The 22,062-nt window shown below is 37.0% G+C and overlaps 1 protein-coding gene across 2 annotated transcripts in view; it reads left to right on the top strand.

Moving 5' to 3' along the window:
• LOC306990083 (cadherin-18) overlaps positions 1-22,062 on the top strand; it is a 267,205-nt gene that overhangs the window by 83,215 nt on the left and 161,928 nt on the right. For both annotated transcript variants that reach the window (XM_079596387.1, XM_079596385.1), the window contains exon 2: positions 14,270-14,361. The gene's annotated coding sequence lies outside the window, so the exon portion shown is untranslated. The remainder of the gene's footprint in view (positions 1-14,269; positions 14,362-22,062) is intronic.

Genomic DNA, 22,062 nt, shown 5'->3' with positions numbered 1-22,062 from the left:
ACAAAGTTAATTTCTACCTGAAAAAAAAACGAGTAAATTCTGTATTAGTTCTCAATTTAAGTTTGTAGAAATTAAACTGTATGTATCAATGTTATAAAATGAAGTAAAACCTACTTAAATTTCTGGTACTAGTGTTCCCATCATGCACTGGGGCATGAATAATTAATAAGGTTGCATTTTTCACTGTTTTCCAGCTCTATTTACTCTGTTTTATCATTCTTTTTGTTGTTAGGTTTATTAACTTGCTGTTTTGTGACATCTGAAGTAAAAAAAAAATAACTTAAAATGACACATTCATACTCAAATTATCCACCGTTATTGTGTACCAGGTATTGTGGACTTTGTCAAAAAAGAAATATGGTACTAAGGTCTATGCGAATTCATCTGCTATCTTGAACAATGTTTTTGTTGAGCTTATTGCTGTGAATTCTGGGACTGGCTTCACTCTGAAAGATGCGTTCAATTCTGCATAACTATGTTCCGTTGCCTAATGGTGCGTTCACACCGGATGCGAATAGCGCGTCAGGCGCGAATGATTTCAATGTTAAGTCAATGCAAAGATGCGTTGCGCGTGTAAAAAATTCCTGTGGCGCGAATATGCCTCATTCGCGCGTCAATTCCGAGTTGAAAAATCTGAACTTATGCGTCAATTCGCGCCGCGTTAACCAATCAGGAGCCTGCTTGCTTCACGTGGCATAAAGTGACATAGCATAACAAACTCCTGCTCGAAGTCACTCATTCAAACTGGAGGAGAAAATAATTTTAGCTGTGAGTGGTCACCTGGAATTATATGACTCAAGTTCATACTTTTATAGAGACAGGAACGAAAAGGACCTCGCTTGGAAGAAGATAAGTGAGGAGATTGTACAACCTGGTAAGTTGTAAGATATACAAATTTCACTTTTGTGTCACGTTATTGACCTACTAACTCGCTAGCAAGCTGCCGTGCTGCTAGTTTACAACTATTTAAATGATCTATCAACATCAGACATCTTGTAAAAAGATTCGCATCTAACGCGCGTAAATTCTGCTTCAAATTTATGTTTTTACGCGCGTCAATTTCTCTTGACGCACGAATGGACACAAAGTGATCAAGCGTATAACTAGACGTGGCAGGCGCGAATTTGACGCGCTATTCGCGTCCGGTGTGAACGCACGGTTAGAAATGATATAACAGAAAACAATGACACTTTTAAATGTAACTATTTTTACAATGTCTTAAAATGGTATCCAGGTAGGCAGCTCACTGGGTTTTGGTATTAGTGTCTCCTTCATTAGACAGAAGTGTTTTGCACTAACGGTTATTACGTCAGGCTCTTGTTACTTGTTTTTTCTTGTGATTTGCGTCTTCTGCTGTTTTTGAGCTCAGTTCTTTCTTTCTCTTTCTCTTTTTTTCTCTCACTGTGACTAGTAAGTATGCATATATTTACATTATGGTTAAGGAAACCCATGGCATGACAGGAATCCCAAATTTCATCTTTAGCTCTAGCTTACAGCAAAACATGTGAATTAAATAACTCTATGGGGGTTTCCTTTGTAAAGCAGAGAAAAAGCGGATGGAGCCCATATAGCTCGAACTGTTTGAAGCAGAGTATTGTCTTGAATGCAAATATTTTTTCAAGACATGCACAGAATCAATCAATCATCTGATCAATAGTCAGTGTATGAGGGGTAATGTCATGCTTCACCTTTACACTACCATTCAAAATTCCATTCTGGGGTCAGTAAGATTTTTTAAAAATAAATAAATAATTTTATTCAGCTAGAATGCATTAAAGTGATCAAAAGTTACAGTAGACATCTAGAATGTTCCAAAATATTTCCATATAAATGGAAATATAAATGCTGTTCCTTTGAACTTTCTATACATCAAAGAATCCTGAAAAAAAATCATCATGGTTTCCACAAAAATATGAAGCAGTTTAAAAAAAAAGCTTTTTCTTGAGAGGCATCAGCATATTAGAATGATTTCTGAAAGATCCCGTGACACTGAAGACTGGAGTAATGATGCTGAAAATTCAGCTTTACCATCACAGGAATAAATCACATTTTGAAATATATTACAATAGAAAACAGTTTCCCAAGATTGTTGTGTTTTACTGTATTTAAACAGATTAATACAGCCTTGGTGGACATGAGACGTCCTTTAAGCGGTAAAAAAAATAATTCAGACCTCAAACTTTTGAATGATGTGCGTATATTTTTGACCCCTCTGTAATTTCTGTCGGAGCCAGGAGGATATTGAGTTACTGACAGGCCGTGAGCAGATAAACTGCACAGAGGATCTGTATGTGTGAATAGAAACTTTCTCGGGTCTGAAGCGGGTGATGTATTGCACAGGATGACTGATACCTTTGTGTACTGAAATCTTTTGATATTCACTGTCCTGCTCCCAGCATTGCCCTGTCGTGTCAATGTCAGGCTAAAATATTAACATGGCAACAATTACTCTCCTGCAAGTAACAAGAGAGTGACAAGGAGAGGAGAAAGAGAGAGAGACAAATCTGGCAATAATTCTTAGTCTACCGCTTACCCTTGCTTTGCCAGGATCATTGGGGCAGGTGAACATTCCCCAAATTGCTGTTCACTATACAGACAGCGGTGATGAAGCACTGGTGGAGGTCACACAATTGAGGCGGAGAGAGAGCGAGAGAGCACGTGTGTGTGTGTGTGTGTGTGTGTGTGTGTGTGTGTGTGTGTGTGTGTGTGTGTGTGTGTGTGTGTGTGTGTGTGTGTGTACTGATTAAAAAGGAAAATAGTTAGAAAACAAAATACAAAAGTTTGGGGTCAGTAAGGGCCTTTTTACACCTGGTCACTTCATGCGTGTAAATGCCCTCAGAAACACAATTGAGATGTGTTTGAAAGCGATCACTCAAAAAACTTCTGGGACGCATTCAAGACAAAACTGGACAAGTGTAAATGCATCTGGTTTTTGAAACCACATATGTACTACTCCCAAAATTTGTGAGGGAGGAATATGGTTTCCAAAAACTATATACCAGCACAACTGTTTCCAATAGATAATAAAAATAAATGTTTATTGAGCAGCAAATCAGCTTATTAGAATTATTTCTGAAGAAAGTAGAGTACTGGGGTAATCCATCCCAGGAATAAATTACATTTTAAAATTTATTTAAATAGAAAACAGTTATTTTAAACTAGAATAATATTTAACAATATTACAGTTTTTACCATATTCTTTCATTAAATAACTATTAAGTAGTCAAGATGAAAATAAGTGACTTAATTCAAAAGTAATTTAGAAGAGAGTTGTTGTTTTATGTTGACCAAGCATTAAAAGGGAAAAGTATAGTAGCTTAATATATATATATATATATATATATATATATATATATATATATATATATATATATATATATATATATATAGTGTGTGTGTGTGTGTGTGTGTGTGTGTGTGTGTGTGTGTGTGTGTGTGTGTGTGTGTGTGTGTGTGTGTGTGTGTGTGTGTGTGTGTGACTTAAGATTAAATGCATATTTTTTGTACTTCTACAATATTAAATTTAAGTGAAGTGTTTCTGGGAGTCATGTTTCTTAATCTGTACATTCTGAGATTCGCCAATAACACTCTATGGGCACACCCGCGCATGGCGGACTTTTCCCTCCATAGACGCACGTCAGTAAATTAGGGAATGAACTTGCACTTGCGGGGGCGGTTCAGCAAAAAGAGGAGGTGTCTTCCGGCGCAAACGTTCCCTGCTGCTATTTAGCAGTTTTAGAAAACAATTACGCCACTGACCAGGAAAAACCTAGTCCAAAGACAGTGTCGCATTGCGTGTTAGTCATATGCTAGTTTAAGGGCGCATGCTTGGCCATTATGTAGCGTGTGAACAATGATCATACACTTTGATTATCTAATCTAAATAGACGCAGCAGTTTTAATTTTTGCAAATCATACATTATTACAAGGAAAAATATTAACACACGAGGGAAATCATTGTTGTGTCCATGAAGATGTGAAAAAAATAGCCATAAATCTAGCTTACACATTTACCCAAATTATAATACGCCTGTTTAACCGAAGCTAATTTGGGTTGGTTTCTCCTATCCTCATACAATGTCACTTCTCTGTGTTTTACGGCCCTGACGAGAACGTCGGTCTCCTCGGCTGTGAACCGCTCCTGGCGTGCGGTTACTCGCGTTTCGCGTTTGATACTTGCGCTTCAGATCGTTAAAATAGAGCCCTATGCCTGTGAAAGACAGTACAGGCATGTCAAGAGCCGTATATAATAGAGCTGCGTAAAAATCAATGAACCTACTGTGTTTTTCTGGCCCGGCATCATTGGAATGTAACAGAGTCTGTCTGCACCCGCAGCAATTTGAGAGAATCCTTTGTATGGCAAATAAATGGCGCAGTGGCCCATAATTAAACAAGCGTCTTCTCAGTTTATACAGCGTGTCTGTGTACATTCCCTCCCTCTCTGGTTCGGTTTGCCGTGTTCACCCTCCGCCGACACAAGACCCATCAGCTCTGCGAGGGTTGTCAGTGCTGGCAGGATGATGGCTTCATTCACCATTTACAACTTATGCCTGTCTCTCTTTCTATCTTTTAGACTTTTATTTCTCTCACCTCCAACATTCAATTAGCAGACACTTTGCAGTCATTCTCGAGTGTGAGGGTGAAGCCAAGGTCACCGTGTCATTTCATGCATGCTGAATTTGAGTAAGCGAGTTATTAATCACCTCAAATGATTCCTGATGGTAACACCACTATTTAAATGAACGCAAGGAGAAGGTGAAGCGGGACGCAAAAAGAAAAATGGGTGTTAGGGCGAGAATGGATGAGTTTTCCCGGTTGGTAATGGAAAGCCATCTTACACACATTTAAGCATGAACAATCACAGATCAAATTCATTCAGGCGGTTTGAACTGCAAACCTCCTGATACCCAAAGAGAATGCCTGGTAGAGTGAAGAACAGATTCGTTTTCAGACTTCTAGTCTAAAAATGCATATACAGTAAGAATTAAAGGTGCTCAGCAGTGGCCATAGCAAACATGCTTCAACAAAGTTAGTTCATGCGTTCATGACCTCTAGGCTGAATTACTGTAATGCACTACATGGTGGGTGTCCTTCACCCTTAATAAACAAGATATAATTAGTCCAAAATGCACCAGGTCAAGAAAATATATCACCAATTATTTCATCTCTACACTGGTTGAGTTCTGTATTGATTTCAAAGTATTGCTATGACCTATAAGTCTCTAAATGGTTTATCTCGTTTGTATTTAATCAATGTTCTTTTGCCCTACTATTCATCACGCTCTTTAAGGTCACACAACTCTGGGCTTTTGGTAGTATCTGTCTATCTAATGGAGGGAGAGAGTTTTTACATTTGGCTCCTAACTCTGGAAAAGCATTCCTGATGATGTCCGGAGCTCAGAGAGACTATCCCAGTTTAAATCTACATTAAAGACACATCTCTTTAGCCAAGCATTCACATAATACATGTCATAACCCTGTACTCCATCAGTTACATCAGATCAAATGCATAATTATGTTAAATGTTATGATTAGCAGCTTTTCCATTTGCTTTTCTGTTTTATCTCGGGATGCTCATACCAAGGTAACTAGAGAGTACGTCAGTTCTAGATTGGATCCTCTTACGAAGACTTCAGATGCCCAACACCTCTGAAGAGATGACTTCAGATGACGCCAACTATGAATCGACATGCACCACTGCCACATTTTCTATTGTAATCGTTATGTTCACAAATTGTAATAATTACGTTTAATGAGCTCATTGATTCTGCCTAAAATGAATCCATTTTAGCTATACCTGTCACCTGTGTTATTTGTGTTATCGTCGATCTGTAAGTTTCTGAAATATGGACGTGACTTGGACAGTCACCTCTGGTAACAAATCACTCTTAATTGTAATGTAGAAACATGCATTTTCTGTAAAGCTGCTTTGAAACTATATGTATTGTGAAAATTGATGGTTTGAATAAACATGAATAAATAAAGATTGAACAGCATATGTAATTCCCCTTTCTTATCTGCAGTTTATGTTCTTTCTCTACAATGCACAATTAATAAAATGAGAAAAACATACACACATATATAAAAAAAGTTACATATTCAGAATGCACTTATGGCATCTACCACCAGGGGCAAACAAGTCAAAACAACTAACCATGCTAACCAACCAAACACCTCAAACATGCCTTCCTCCTTGGATTGACCATAAAAGGCAATTATTCCTTCTATCAACCCAAGCATGACAGGTTAGTTATAACTTTTCTTATGGCATCATTAGACAACCAAAGCTTGGATTTCAGTTCATGTTTAAAACAGAATCATGAAATTCCCAAGCACTCCAAATATTGTCTGTGTATGCAACATGTCATTAATATCAGACTGTGAGTCTGTGAAACTTTGAGTTGTATAACTATCGTGACACATTTTCCATTTAAAGTGTTCAACGCGCTCCTAATTATGTTTTGTGATGGGTGCCATATTGTGCAAGCTAATTGTTAAGGAGATGGGTTGTGGAGTGACTGGATGGATGGTGATATCTGCAGTATGTTTCTGCTGGGTTTTGAAAGGCAGGTGCGCTTGTAAATGCAACAGTCAAGACACATCATGTGCTTTTGGCTGTGGCAGTGTTTGGCACTCAGATTGAAGCTTGCTTGCTGGTGTAGCTGTGCATTTATTTGTATGCATCTTTGCACATATTACGAAATTAGCCGTTTTACTTAATTTTTCGCTGGCAGTCTTTAACTGCCAATGATTCCTTTATGTATCAGTTTTGCATTTCATTTGTTTTTTATGTAACAGGTGTACCATAGCTTACAACGGCACTAAAGACACATCCTAAACATTTGCTTTTCACTACTCTCAAAGTGTATGATTGCAGATAATGTTTTATATATTTGTTTTTCTTGAACATTGATGGAGGAACAGACATTGTGTGAAAATAAATCATAAAAGTGGTTTGTTTGTTTGTTTGTTTGTTTGTTTGTTTGATTGTTTGTTTGTCACATAGGGTAAAAGGTCCACCAATATGGGGCAAAAGGCACAACGTATTGATACAAATGCTTTAGCTAAAATAATATGCTTTTAATAATGTCTAAGTTACTTGTTCAAAACAATCACTTTAGCCAAGTTTGTCTTATTTTCGGTTTATTTAGATGAATAAAACAATAAATCTTTGTTCAATTAAAATTATGTCATTAAAATATGTGCATTTTAAAAATACAGAAACAAAATAGTTGTACTATACATTAATATAATAATAATTAATTAAAGCTTTACAGTAGTAACAAATAAATATATTTTATTCCATCAATGATCAATATATTTTTTTAAATATCATGTTTTCATTATAAATATGGTGATTATTTATAAATTAGAAACCGAACTTAATATATGACATTTATCACCTGAATCTGACCATGTCATGTCAACAAATGGAAAAGTCAGCCAGTTGTATATTATCATGATAATTGTTGTGCCTTTGCCCCGACAGCAGGGGAGCCTTTTAGCCTAAATACTTTACATATTCTTCCATTATTGAAAATCTGATGCTTTAATTACCTGGAACAAAACTGAAAAACATTATCAAGATCTTTGTCTCAAAATATAGACAATAGTTTTATCGATTCTCATTTGCTGAATCTACGACATTTAAAAAAAAAAAACATTGACTATTATATCAAATTAGTGCAGAATCAACTTTGTGCTGCTGTCCCCGATCGCATGATAATATGTATATATGTGATGTATTGTGCTATAGTGGTCTTGAATGGCACTTGCATGGGCATCATGAGCTTGGTACTAGGTGCATGAATTGTCATGTTATTCCAGAGCACAGGCTGTGGTTCTTCTTGGTCATCACACTTCACAAACGGCAGCATTTTTATATGTCCATTATTACCGTTCTGCTCTGCCATTGTGCTGTAATTGGTTTGAAACAGGCATTGTTGCTCTCTCTCACAGTTTGCCCACCGCATTGCCATGATGGGCAGCGTTAGCCTTGAGAGGCTGGAGGGGAACAAACTAATGTAATGTAATTTAGACCTGCTTGTCAGTCCCGGCGACACCTACATCCATCAATGTCAACCAACGACATGTCAATACTGGCCTCAAGGTTTGGCTGCATAACAAACCGCAAACTTTAACGTCTCACTTAGGTGTTTCCAGACATTTTGGGAGAGAGGGTTGAAGTGACATAAAGGCAAGTGACAGGGTAACAGTCCCTCTGAAACCTTCTTGATGCACGACTAAAGATCAGGACCGCGTGGTTCAGTTTTAGTGCAGATTGTGCAGTTCAAGGTGCATGTCTGTAAATTATAATAATCCTATAACTTCTGATGTCATGAGCCGTGCTTGAAAGCGAACATCTATATTCTGATGCATCACATTATTGGAGGCAGTGGAAGCTGCAGGTCGTAAGCTAATGAACTTTGACTTTGTGAAAGAATTGTTAATTGTGATAAACAAATATAACCATTTCTAAAAGCATAAAAGTAACAGTAATGTTACCAGAGTTAAGGGGTGTTCTTTTGCTCTACGTTTGATAAAGTGACTGTAGCGCGTCTTCTCTTGCCTTATAGGTTTATTATACAAAGCTAAGATAAAAACAGAAAAAAAGAGAAAGGTGTGTTTTTGCTGATCATCTTGTCAGTATCGGTCAGAGCAATAGTGTCTTGATTTGTTCAGACAACAGCAGATGTGTAAAGGTGATGATGTCCTTTTGATGCCGAACTGAGTTTTATGTTTTTGACAACTGGCCAGAACGACATTCAGAGCTTTGCTTTACTCAGTTACTCGTGATTTAAAATGTCTTCAAAGGTTGTCAATCAAAGCACAAGCAGACAAGAAATAAATAATGCAAGTGTTAAGATCTATATCTAAAGGTTTTTTCATATGTTTTATCCAGTATGACTTGGGGTGCATTTATGTTTTTTTTTTTCATAATGTGCAATTCCTATATCGAACACATGACCTTTGCGTTGACATTTGCTTAGCTTAGTTCTACGGTGTTTCCAAGTAATTAAAGAAATTACTTTTAAAGCGTACAGTTTACTTTTAAACTTGATAATTTAGTGTTATTATTGAATATTGCAGTATTTAGGCTATTATAATTGATTTATCTATGCACATTATTATTCATTTATTCATGTGCCCTCATAATCTTTAATCATAGCGTCCCTTCCCTCTTGCAGCCGTATCTCTTCTCTTCTCTGGTGACATTTTACTGGAGCGGGGGCGGGGCAACCTGTCACTCGACCAATAGCAAACCACAACCATCCAACGATCCAATCAATTTTTTCTTGTTCAAGAAGCCATTTCACTCGGGCCCTGTTAATACCTGGTATTAAGAATTTTGGTCACAATTGGACAACACTAAATACACGTGTAAACGGTGTCTAAAACGTTTTGAGCTTGTCCACTTTCGACCACTTCCAGAGGTAATTCATACATAAATTGCGTGAGCTCATTATCAAGCCCAAACATGTACCTGCCCATAGACCCTCCCCTCGAAGAAATCAGGACAGAAGGGTTTGAAAGTGGACAAATGAGACGGATTAAAACACCAGATGTAAACGGGAATGTGTCTCCCTCGTCCACTTGTAATCCGATCGACCAAAACGCATCTTAAAACCAGGTGTAAACAGAACCTCAGATATACGCCACGATAGAGAAGAATAGACTGACGCAACTCCAGTATGCCGATTTTATAAGCTCATAACTTGTTTGAGGCCGATCTGATGAGAATGATGGCTTATTAATAGAAATGTCTTCAAGACAGGCGAGCAGGGCTAATATTGGGAAATGAGAAGATAGAAAAGAAGGCGTTGGAAAAGGTTCCTGTGACTCCTTAGCACATCTCAGACTGACATCTGTGACTCTAATGAGCTCGTCAGGTGATGAAAGTGGGGGGAAAAAACACATCAAAGGCCTCACCTGGCTTTCATCATGAGGGAAGCTGTGGCGATTAAGCAAAGCAGTCAATTAAAGGAAATTACTGCTCGTTAAGAGAGTTCCCTCTGAAGTCTTATGATGTTCTCCTTTCCTTATTTACACAAAAAAATAATAAATAAAATTGTATGAATATATAAACCAACTAGCATCAAATAATATGCAGCTCAAATAACGCAGCTTAGTGCGAGGAACGCCAAGGTCACGGGTTTGATTCCTGCATACAATTATAAAATGTGTACTTGGAATGCAATTTGAATAAAAACATTTGGCAAATCTGTAAATGTAAATGAACTATAAATTATTGATAAGCATTTTAATTATGGAGTCCAAAGCCGACAACAACTTGGAACACAAACCAGAAGAATCAACAGAAAACAAACCTATTATGTATCATCAATCTATGCTGCATATAAAATAATCAAAAGAGATTGAGGAAAAATAGGGTACTAGTCTCAAGTAAACAGAGGTCTGGTCTCCAAAGCAGCTTTCATTGGGCAAGAACCGGCCGGAGGTCGTCTGATATGTAAAGCAACCAATCACATATCGTTTTGTTCAGCGTCATGTTTAGGGTGTGAAAATGTAAAGTCGATGTCCCTACAAAAACAGAGCTGCGTGTAAAACTCTTGGACGTCTATGCTGTGAACTGCATATTCTTCACATCCAGCGTTTAGTTGATCCCGATAAGCGTTCATTGTCACAGTTGTAAACACGACGGCTTTCTTCTTCCATGAGGGGGTTTGGCTTCATGGCGGGTTTGTTTTCAGGCGGACCGTGAAAGAAAGGGAAATCCTGTTGAATTCAACCAATCAGATGAGGAATGTGCAACTCCTAAAGTGTTTCTAGTTTTGTGTGTCTAATGGTGCGTTCACACCGGACGCGAATAGCGCGTCAGGCGCGAGTGATTTCAATGTTATGTCAATGCAAAGACGCGTTGCGCGCGTAAAAAAATCCTGCGGCGCGAATGAGGCGTAGAGTGCGGCGCGGTAGACGCGAATACGCCTCATTCGCGCGTTAAGTTCGTGCGAATGGCGCGAATTGACCGTCTGGCACGCTATGCGCAAATGATTTTATAGTGCTTTTTGTGCATTCACGCGTTTGACGCGAATTCGCGTCTGCCGCCCGAATTGAAAAATCTGAACTTCTGCACCAATTCGCGCCGCGTTAACCAATCAGGAGCCTGTTTGCTTCACATGGCATAAAGTGACAGGATTGTGATCGCTCCGATGCGGGACAGCAGGTCATCAAACTGGGCGCCGGACAGGCGGAAGTACCGCTGAAAGCGGCCGTCATCCAGGCGCAGCTCCTGGAGCAAATGGTGAAAAACTCGCCAAACTGGGTTCGCCTCCGAAGGGTCTGGTGGACCCAAATACGGCGACGATGATCCCTACGCCACCGTTCTGCTCTCCAGAGCAAATACAGAGCGGTGACTCTGATAAATGATCTATCAACATCACACATCTTGTAAAAAGATGGCCGCCAACGGGTTTCGAAACTTTTGAAACGTTCTCCTCTGACGCGCGTCAATTTCGCTTCAAACTTATGTTTTATGAATGGACACAAAGTCGTCAAGCGTATAACTAGACGCGGCAAGTGCGAATTTGACGCGCTATTCGCGTCCGGTGTGAACGCACAGTTATGCATCGGACGTTCAGCCAACGGTTCGTGGATGTGACGTCTGAGGCTGAGACTAAAAGGGGACTGACATAAGACCATCTGTTCCTACTGTAAGTTATGCATCAATTATAAAGGCCCTAGATTTACCTCAAAACTAAATTCCTTTAAATTACGTTTTTTTTAAAGGCATCATGACGGGGGGGGGGGGGGGTTTCTACACTTTTGGTGAACTACTCGTTTAAAGACTTCAAAAGTTTATAATTGTGAAACATGAGGTTCGTTGGGTCCCGTCTCCGAGTGTCTCCATCCATCCTTCTTTCCTCCTCATCTTGCCTGTCATTCTGCAACTTCCTACCTTCTTTTTTTCCCCTTCCACCTTGAACTTGTTCCATGGCCCACACAGCAGCGGGAAGCAGATTAATGCCAGCTCTTTGAAATCTCAGTCACATCGTAGCCGCTTTCCTGCCTTCTCTCAGTCGCTAACATAAATCACGCGTTTCCCATCTGTCAGCGCTGACTAATGTCCACTGCCAGCTTTCCGACCGGATCCTTTACCTGACTGCTACTCCAGTACAGAGGTAAAGAGAGCAGGTGTTAGTAGGCATCTATTGGACAATTAACAAAGTAATGGAAAGTTAAAGGGACAGTTCAGCCAATCAATAACTTACATTCTTCTCATTACAAAACTCTCTCTTTTTTTTCTTTTTGCAATATAATGTTGAGGGTAGTGTCTAAACATGAACAATAGCAGCATTTATTTAGTTATCATTTATTTGTTTTATTTACTTGTTTGTTCATTTGTTTTTTATTGTTTTTCTAAATGTACACTTTAATATACAAGGTACTTTTTCAAGCAAATAACCGAATTGCAAGGGCTCTATGAATTCATTATATCATATACACACAGAAAATAAAATTTATTCACTGCAACTTGTCGAGATAAAAGTTTAGTTTAACTTGAAGAAATTGTGACAGAAATATATTACTATTAGTAAAACAATAGAATGTACTTCTCATCATTAGTAATACAATTCAATTGATAAAACTGAATTTTTTTAAGGCATGGAACAATTATTCTTCCATGTTTTCATTTTAACAGTAAACCTCTGTGCTGCCAAAAAATAAATTGATTTGTTATTTTTCACTTGATTACATTTAAAAAAATGATTGATCTGTTAATGATTTATGCCTTCACTTGATAACCACCGTTTTTGAAAATATTTGAATTGCTTAGACATGCTCTTTGTTATTAATACAGAAAAAAAAAAATCAAACGGAAAACGAAGAATTTGGGGGGATTGGGCGCTAAAAATGTAAGTTTTGTTGAACTTTTTAATACTTTTTGTCATGATTTAAGTTACTTAGACATGCTTTTTGATTAATAAAAAAAAAAAATTACAATTGGAATGGAATGAAAATGGAAACAACAAGAAAAACTACTTTTTACTACTGAAAAACTGATTTTATATAGGGCCCTAAATTACACTTCTATTTCTTTACACAATTGAGTTACTCAGTATTTAATAAATACAATGTGATACAATCAGTATTTTGTTTGTTTGTTTGTTTTAAACTAATAGTGACTTCTTTGGAGATTGTCCAAATTGGAGATTGGGCGCATATATCTGTCAGTCATTTGAAGGTCTGACGATAAACCTTTTCGCACAATCATTTTACACTGACAACTTTTCAAGCATGATGCACCTATTCTTCATGCCCTTTCCCCAATACATTCTCTGTAAAGAAGGTATTTTCAAGACCCAGATAAAGTCTGACACTTTTAAAAAAAATATTCAACATCATTATTCTGTACTGTTAGGGCATGTTGTGCAGTAGAGCTCTCCAGGCTTCTAATTACACATGAGTGCTGCGAATTCCTCCTAAAACTGTTGGTTTTGAATGTTAATATCCTAGAGCAGACATGTGGGCGACGGGCTCCAAAACATATTCCAGGAACACAAGCTCACGTCATGCGTAAGAGTCAAATCAATGAACAGAAGGCTATTTTTTCACACTGAAATGTGTCATTGGATAGGTCTCCGTTTCTAACCGTACTCACTATATTTGACCTTTTCAAGGAAATCAGTTATGGTGAGTCTCTGGGAGGAGTGATCCCGGGCCATTTTGAAGTCAGTATGACTGTGTGTGTCAAGCATTGTTGGCTTGTTTATCAGTTTGGCTCATAAAACGCATGAAGATACAATTCGAATCAATTAAATTGATTCATATCCATATCAAATGCAATCAACAATTCTAATGTGTTATAATGTAATAAATAATTGAAAAGTGTATTTTAGACCTGCTTATCCCTTACTATAGCATCATATGAAGTTTTTGGGTTAATCAACCAAGAGTTTGGGGTATGTTTAGGGTACGGTATAACCTTACTTTCTGGAATACCCCCCAGAAAGTGTAAAAAGTGAGAACAACAACAATAATAATAATAGGCTTGAGGATTCGCTGGATTCCTAATGAGAAATCCTGCCAGATGTCTGTGCCATGACTATAATGAGATGCAAATTGAGCTTGTCACAAATAATCAAGTGTATCAGGTTATAATTTTAAAAAGAATTATTGAAAAACAGGTGACACGTGCCTTTTCAATGCGCTACTGGATGTTTTTAAGACGTGCCATGCATTTAAATGGCCGTTTCGGTATTTTGAAACCAATCAATGCTCAATGGCGCTCGCTCTTTGTGTTTTGCAGGCCGGAGAGGGAATCCCATTGATCAGCGGGGGGAGAAACTCTTCCAGCTAAGCTTGAGATTTGTGAACAGGTCAAGGAGACTGAATCTAGAGGTGAGTAGCTCTATTCTACCTGTGTTAGGATTGAGTGGGCTGTCGTTCTAGGTCTTCAGAGGATGCCTCTTCATTTATTTAGGCTGTGATCTCTCCCCATTTGTTTCTACTTTAGACAGTTGCAGGTTCTTTAAATCTAGGTTACTCTTGCATCTGCTGGACAACTGATGGATCGGGATTCTCCTCCTGCTTTTGTTGTTTATCCATTGTTTTCACACTTTGTTGTATAGCTATTTTCATCACAACAGGGGTATTGGTGTGACTCGCAGGGCTCTGAAAGCAAATCTTGCTGTGTCAGTATGTTTTTTGATGTATAGGCAGTGTGTGTGTCACAAGGTGTGACTCCAACTGAGTTGGACAAACGGTATTGCACACCTCCTTTTCATGCAAACAAACCCGCCGCAATCACTCAGTGTGTGTGGCTGACTGCTGAATTATTTATCTCGTCCTGCATCGATTTCATGAATTAGCAAAGAATTGCCAGGCCTTGAAGGTAGGAGTTGCAAGGAAAATGTGAGATTGAGAGCTGTCGAAGAGAGGTGGCGGAAACACATGCGTGGTTATAAAACCGGATCATAATGTTGAATAACTCGTATATTTTCCTGAATGCATGATTGAATGGGGATAGAGGGTGTTCCTGTGAAATTTTCATTAGAGTGTACAATATGAATCACATTAAAGACCTCACACACTGTATGTGTTATCGAAAGAAGAGGAAAATACAGCATAATGACATCTATGAACTGAATGCGCACTATAGAACAATATGTCCATCTGAGAATCAATCCAGATTAGTCAGTTTGGCACAGGACTGAATTACATGTTGATATAGTAATGTGACTACTATATTTTAACTGTAACTCATCCAACATTAGGCACTAAAAGGGTATTATTATGATTATTGGGATACGTATTTTGTCCCTTTCCACAAGATGTAATATAAGTCTCTGGAGTACCCTGAATGTGTCTATGAAGTTTCAGCTCAAAATACCTCACATATCATGTATTATAGCTTACCCCTAATTAGGTGTGAGCAAAAACACACCGTTTGTGTGTGTCCCTTTAAATGCAAATGAGCTGCAGCTCACGGCCCTCTTTCCAGAACAGCCTTAACAGCTTGTGCTTCGGATACCCCAGAAGCCGGAAGTTGACTGAGAGTGGCAGTTCACCCCATATTAGAAATTATCTGATTCAACTCATCGACTTTCTCATGCTAATCTAAAAATCTTTCAGAAACAACGCGTTTGGAGAGACTGTTTATGATTTATGGGGATTATAAAAAATGAGTGGGTGTATTTTTACCATTATAGGCAGGTTGTTTACACACACCATGGCACACATCTGTGTTCAAACACCTTATAAAAGTGAATTTCGCATAATAGGTCCCCTTTAAGTTAATGCACTGTTCAGTTGCCAGGAGCTTCACATTTTCACAAGAAACAAAACGCTGCAAAATACAAAAGTAGTATTTATGCATTCGTTCTCATGTTTTATTATGATGTCAAGACAGTATGATGGCTATTATAATGTCAACTTTTAGTGAATTTTGAGTAAATGTTGTGTAAAACAAGTGCTAATTTGGTTTTCTGTCAGCACAAAATTGTAGCTCAAAATTCATAATTCAGAAAAAAATATAGAAAATCGAAACTGTATATTACCTATTGTTATTATTTGACCTACGTGGGTGTAACATTTGTGAATCATTTTTCATTTTTCACAGCAGAAATCCACCCACATTTGGCGGGTATATATAGTATAAGTATCTTTGTAGCATTGTATCTTTAGTCAGTCGCTCGCATTTGCATCATGAATTCTGCAAATAGTGATTGAACAATTGTGCTTGTAATTCTGTCAGATCACAGGCAGTGAATGTCACCAACTGCTTGGGCATCAATCTCCTTCATAAACACCAAAAATGCCAGCCTGTTCCTGCAGAAACTTAACAGATTGTGGATTATTGCTTGCTCTCCTTGAACTACTTTTCAAAGGACAAAGCACGATAAAGCATGCTGGAAAAGGACAGAGAGACAGACAGACATTGCCTGTTTATACTACACAAAACAAGGTAAGAAGGTGACTGAAGCATTTATGTGAAATATGGCGGCCGTTTAGCAAAGACATGATGGCTTTTGAAAGGTCTGGTTCTCTGTATATCTCCGCACAAGCGTAAGGAGAAATCAAATTTATGGCATCTTAGATTGTCATCAACAGATGGTGGCATTATTCATTCATTTGCAGATTCGTTCTTTTATTTGTTTATTTATTTATTTATTTATTTATTTATTATCCGTCAAGCAAAGACAAAAGAAAGTCAAGCTTGAGCTGTAGGGCATGAGATGCATAAACTATGACTGCATATGCTTCATGAAAGATTTCTTATGTCATTCAAATGTGCCAAACAGGGTTTTTGAGAGATCGGAGATGGCAGACACAGTGTTGGAACTCTACATGTAGGGACATTAGTCTATCTGTAAAGGTTAAAGGATAATTCCGGTATTTAACACCTTGAGTCTATATTGTAGTTTGTTTTGGATGAACAAGAGTGGTGGACAACATTTTTTTGACAATGGTTCCTCTCTCGAGTTTTTGACTATAAAAGAATTGGCCATGGACCCATTTAACATTGGAGTCAATGGGCATGTCCGAAAATGTCATTAAAACAACCTTTAACATTATTTTTCAAAACTGTGCAACTCACCGAGTGATTAGTGATGTTAGTTGATGTTCCAGAAACAAAAAGTGTTGCAAAATACAGTTTCTGTCGTGTTTTATTCGTCATTTTGTAAAATCCCATTGTTGAAAAAATAGTTCCACTATAGCAAAATAAACGGATTGGAATCATATATTGCGACGATATACTGTTTATAATCATCAACGAACACCACTAACCACTTGGTGAGTTTAACAGTTTTGTAAACGAACATTATTGGCTGTTTTAATGACATTTTCGGACATGCCCATTGACTCCAATGTTAAATGGGTCCATGGCCAATTCTTTTATAGTCAAAAACTCGAGAGAGGAACCATTGTCAAAAAAATGTTGTCCACCACTCTTGTTCATCCAAAACAAACTACAATATAGACTCAAGGTGTTAAATACCGGAATTATCCTTTAAAGGTCACTGGCCTCAACGGTAGTTACAGTAGTTATCTGGGTTTCCTATTCCGCTTCAGAAGTGACAGAGTAGAGCAAACAAGAGAGATGGTTTCATAATCGAGCAAGCTGCCTTGCTTTCTACTATAAGGAACTGAAATATGAAGACTCATAAGTGACCGGAATGGTCTACATTAACAATACCTCTAAATTCACAATCAATATCAGGAGAGTTTACTCTGCTGGTGAAGTTAAATACACACAATGATTTTATTTCATTTTAATTCATTTAACTTTTTAGCTGATATTGAAACGTTATCTTAAATTATATTTATACATTTTAAATACATTTTGAACAAATAATTTTATAGTAAATTATATCAATACATTTGCAATAAATATGACATTTTGAATATTGGGACTTTTAGTGAATTATTTATACATTTTGAAAACATTTTATCACAGTAAATATTAATACATTTTCAGTAAATATTCAAATTTGAAAGTTGATACTTTTAAATAAGTATTTATACTTTTTGAATAAATAGTATTTTTGTCTTTTAGAGTAAATTATGTATATACATTTTGAATGAAATATTACATTTTAAATGAATATTGATATGTGTTATGGTGATTTAGGTATTATATGAATGCACATTGATACATGTAGTGAATTATTGATACATTTTAATTAAATATACCAATTTTCTATTTTGAATATCTATTGATATGTTTTATATTAAATTATTTTTTTATGCATTTAATATTAAATTGTGAATTAATTCGGATACATTACTATAATATATTTTTACATTTTGAATCAATATATTACATTTAAAATTACTATTGATATCTTATAGTGAATTTTTGAACAAATACTTTTTATACTGATTTATATTAATGAATTGTGAATAAATATATAAATTCTGAATTAATATTGATGCTTTTTTAGGGTGCATTATTTATACATTTTAAATATAGGTTTGTTTAATACTATTTATAGGATTTTTAAAATAGTATTATGTATTTTGAATACATTTTGATACTTTTTATTTCTGGCATCTTTCATTGTGCTTATGGCAATACATTATGACCTTCTCTATTAAGGATGCATGCAATGCTGCCTAGCTCTATAGAGCTGCCTTTGTGAGTTTTGGAACAGAGAGTGTGACAGTGACAGTGACAGTGTGTGTAAGATGTGGTGGAAAAAGTGAGTTGTGTGAGACCAAAATAATGCCTAAGGAAGTAGACAGAAGAGTCTGTGAGGAAAAGATCCCAACAACAATTCCCCATGTGCTTCCGCGTCTTTTGTGTTCTGCAGTGTATAGAATGATATCCGTGGACTAAAGTCTGCAAAGCCTCATGGGAGTTACAGTTCAAAGCAGACCAAACACACAAGGTCAATACACACTCAAGAGGTCAACACAGTGCTCACAAGGAACACACTCCACACATCCACTCTCTACACTCAAGGCAAGTGCTCTGTTCCATGTTCGTGTTGTTGAGCACAGTGCAGATGCTCCACATTTACCAAAAGTTTGCTGGATCAGATCAGCTTGTCCCATTTTAAGCAAACCAATTTCCGATTTGATGTTCCACAGTTTTCATTGTTCATATTTTTCAGTTAATAAACAATTAATGATACAAAGTATACCAATCATTACATTATTTTGTGTTTCAAATTGAACTGATATAACTGTGCTGTTTGTTTAGCCACTCTTAAATATAATCATAAATTATGTGGACACAACAAGTATTTGGACAGCAAAGCCAGAATTAAAAATGCATGAATTGCATTGCATTAGAGGGAAAATAATAAATAGTGCAATGTTCTTTCTCAGAAATATTTATCTTTTTCAGCGCTGTTTTTATGTGTTGTGGAGGTGTAGATCCTCAAATAAACTATGAATCTTTTTGTCCAATTGGCCACTGTACAGTATGTGCTAACATTAAATTGAGATTGACTAAAGCTGTAGACGTAGACCACTTCCACTAAAGAGGGTATATGCGTTTTCGATTTAAATTAAGCCATCAGTACCAATTTTGCAAAAAGATAAAGCCTGGTCAAACCTTTAACAGATTCCACATTTGTAGTGTAGCTTTGGCTTAGTATATGTACGGGGACTATACCATCAGACAGTCCATTTAAACATTTCCTTGCACAAGTTGTACCGTCCTTTTTGTATGCGTTAAAAGGTCTAATCTTGTATACTTCAGAATTCAGAATTGCACATGTATATTACAGTAAATGTACTTTAAACTGACTTAGAATTTAAGTGCCTGCCAAATGCATGCATGTAAACGCACGTTGTCCTCCTATTTCAAATATATAGCTCTTAAAGGTATATAGCTTTGGATCAGGCTAAAATGTAAGTTGTAATTCACTAGCTGTTTCCATCTAACTTTTTTTATGCAAATATTGGGATGTTGCATGAAAAAATGCTGGATGAAAGTGCCAAGATGAGCATAAATTATAAAATTGCGCATAAAACTATGTATGTGCGGTGGCCGAGAGGGCTCAAAAGGCTGAAGTAAACACATGCAAATAGAAAAAAACACCAGCAAATTAAGAAAACATCTTCATCAGTTTGACAAAACATGGGCAGTGTAAATATTCACAACGCAACTAAATACAGGAACATGCTGCAAATACTCACAAAAGCAGCCAAAAACAGAAATGTGCTGCAAATACTCACAACGCAACCAAATACAGAATCTCATTGAAAATACTCACAATGCAACCAAAAACAGAAACTCGCTGCAAATACTCACAACGCAACCAAAAACAGAAACTCCCTGCAAATACTCAAAACACAACCAAATACAGAAATTTGCTGAAAATACTCACAACGCAACCAAATACAGAAACTCCCTGCAAATACTCAAAACACAACCAAATGCAGAAACTCGCTGAAAATACTCACAACGCAACCAAATGCAGAAACTCGCTGCAAATATTCACAATGTAACCAATTACAGAAATGCTCTGCAAATACTCACAACGCAACCAAATACAGAAACTCGCTGAAAATACTCACAACGCAACCAAATACAGAAACGTGCTGTAGATTTTGAGTATTTGCAGTGCGTTTCTGTATTTTGGTTGTGTTGTGACTATTTGCAGCCCATGTGTTGATAAAATGATGAAGATGTTTTCTTAATTTGCTGTTTTTTCTATTTGCATGTGTCGTCTTCAGTTGTAGCGCAATGAGCTCTCTTGGACACCGTACATGTGCTCAATTGTCGCAGACAACTTAGAAGACTTAGTTAGAAGACTTAATAAGAAGACATGCACATAACCTACAACGGAAATACATTTACCAAATACATGTTTCGATGTGTAACAAAAAACTCATGTAACTTTGCCTCAGCAGATCATGTAATTGGATTATTTAAATTATTGAACCAATCAGCGGACAAGTTTGATTACACAGCATCTCAAATGTTTGGTCATTCCCAAAGTATGTCATCAAAATGGTGGAGTATAATTCCCTCCCAGAACACCAAACATTCCCAAACAACTGTTCCCAAACATCAGGCATTCCAGCACACAATAACATGACAGCGTTTAATGCGTTCCGTCTGCGCTCTCTGAGACGGAAGTCATTTATGATCTATGAAATAAGAGCCACAGCTGATTGCACTTCCATTTTTATTACAGATATTTTGCGGCAATTCTCCAGGAAGTGATGATTTTGTTATTTTAAACACCTGGGTTGGCAATGGTGCAAATTTTTTATGCGATATTCCAATTTTGCTCAAAAAAATGTAATTCACAACTTTGGATGGAAACAGCAACTGATAATATTATGAGCCACTTGTACAGCAACAATCTTTTTTTAATTCATAATTCTGGAAATTAGTCTCAAATGTCAAAATCGTGGCAAAAATTGTACAATGTGCTCCCAGCTGTTGTTGCTGCTTTGATATGCAGGGGACAAGCAAGTTGCGCTTACTGAAAATCTCCATTTTACAAATGCTAGTCAAGCGCTCTGACCAGCCCTTGAGAGCCCAGCTTTTTAACTATGCCTTTTCATGCACCATTTATTTATTCTTTTATTTACCAAGGCCTTGTCAGCTCTGCTGACAAATTAGAGCATGAGAGGACAAAAGTAAGTCGAGGGATATCGGCTGTATTTGCGTTCGGCTATTAGACTTACTGTCTACCCCCTTCAAGCCTGAGATAATTGCTAAAATAAATTCTGCCAGCGACTCAAGCTTCTTTCTTTCTTTTTTTTATCTTGGTCTCACTTTCTCTTTGCTGTCTTGCTTAGCATTGAGTGTCATATTCTTTATTTCTGATGACGTTTTGATATCTTTCTCCATTTCATTGTGTTGTCATTTGAACCTCTTCTCTGAAATTGAGTTATAATGCTGATGGCACAGGAACTAAAAATGTATGTGTGTGGGTGCATAGAGATAATCATATTAACACTGATAATCATAAACATTTTTATATTAAATGTGTTTCTTGCACAAATTTCTGTGCATTTGAATAGACAGTGAGACATAATTAACACACTGGCAGAATCTAAAACAAGCATTATGAATAACTTTAGAGACGGAGCCTACATATGATGAATCCTTTTAGGTTCATAGCATATTGA

This window comes from Phoxinus phoxinus (genome assembly GCF_949152265.1).
Source record: "Phoxinus phoxinus genome assembly, chromosome: 21".
NCBI lineage: Eukaryota > Metazoa > Chordata > Actinopteri > Cypriniformes > Leuciscidae > Phoxinus > Phoxinus phoxinus.
Note: the sequence above shows the minus strand (reverse complement) of the source record. Positions and strands in the feature narration are given on the sequence as shown.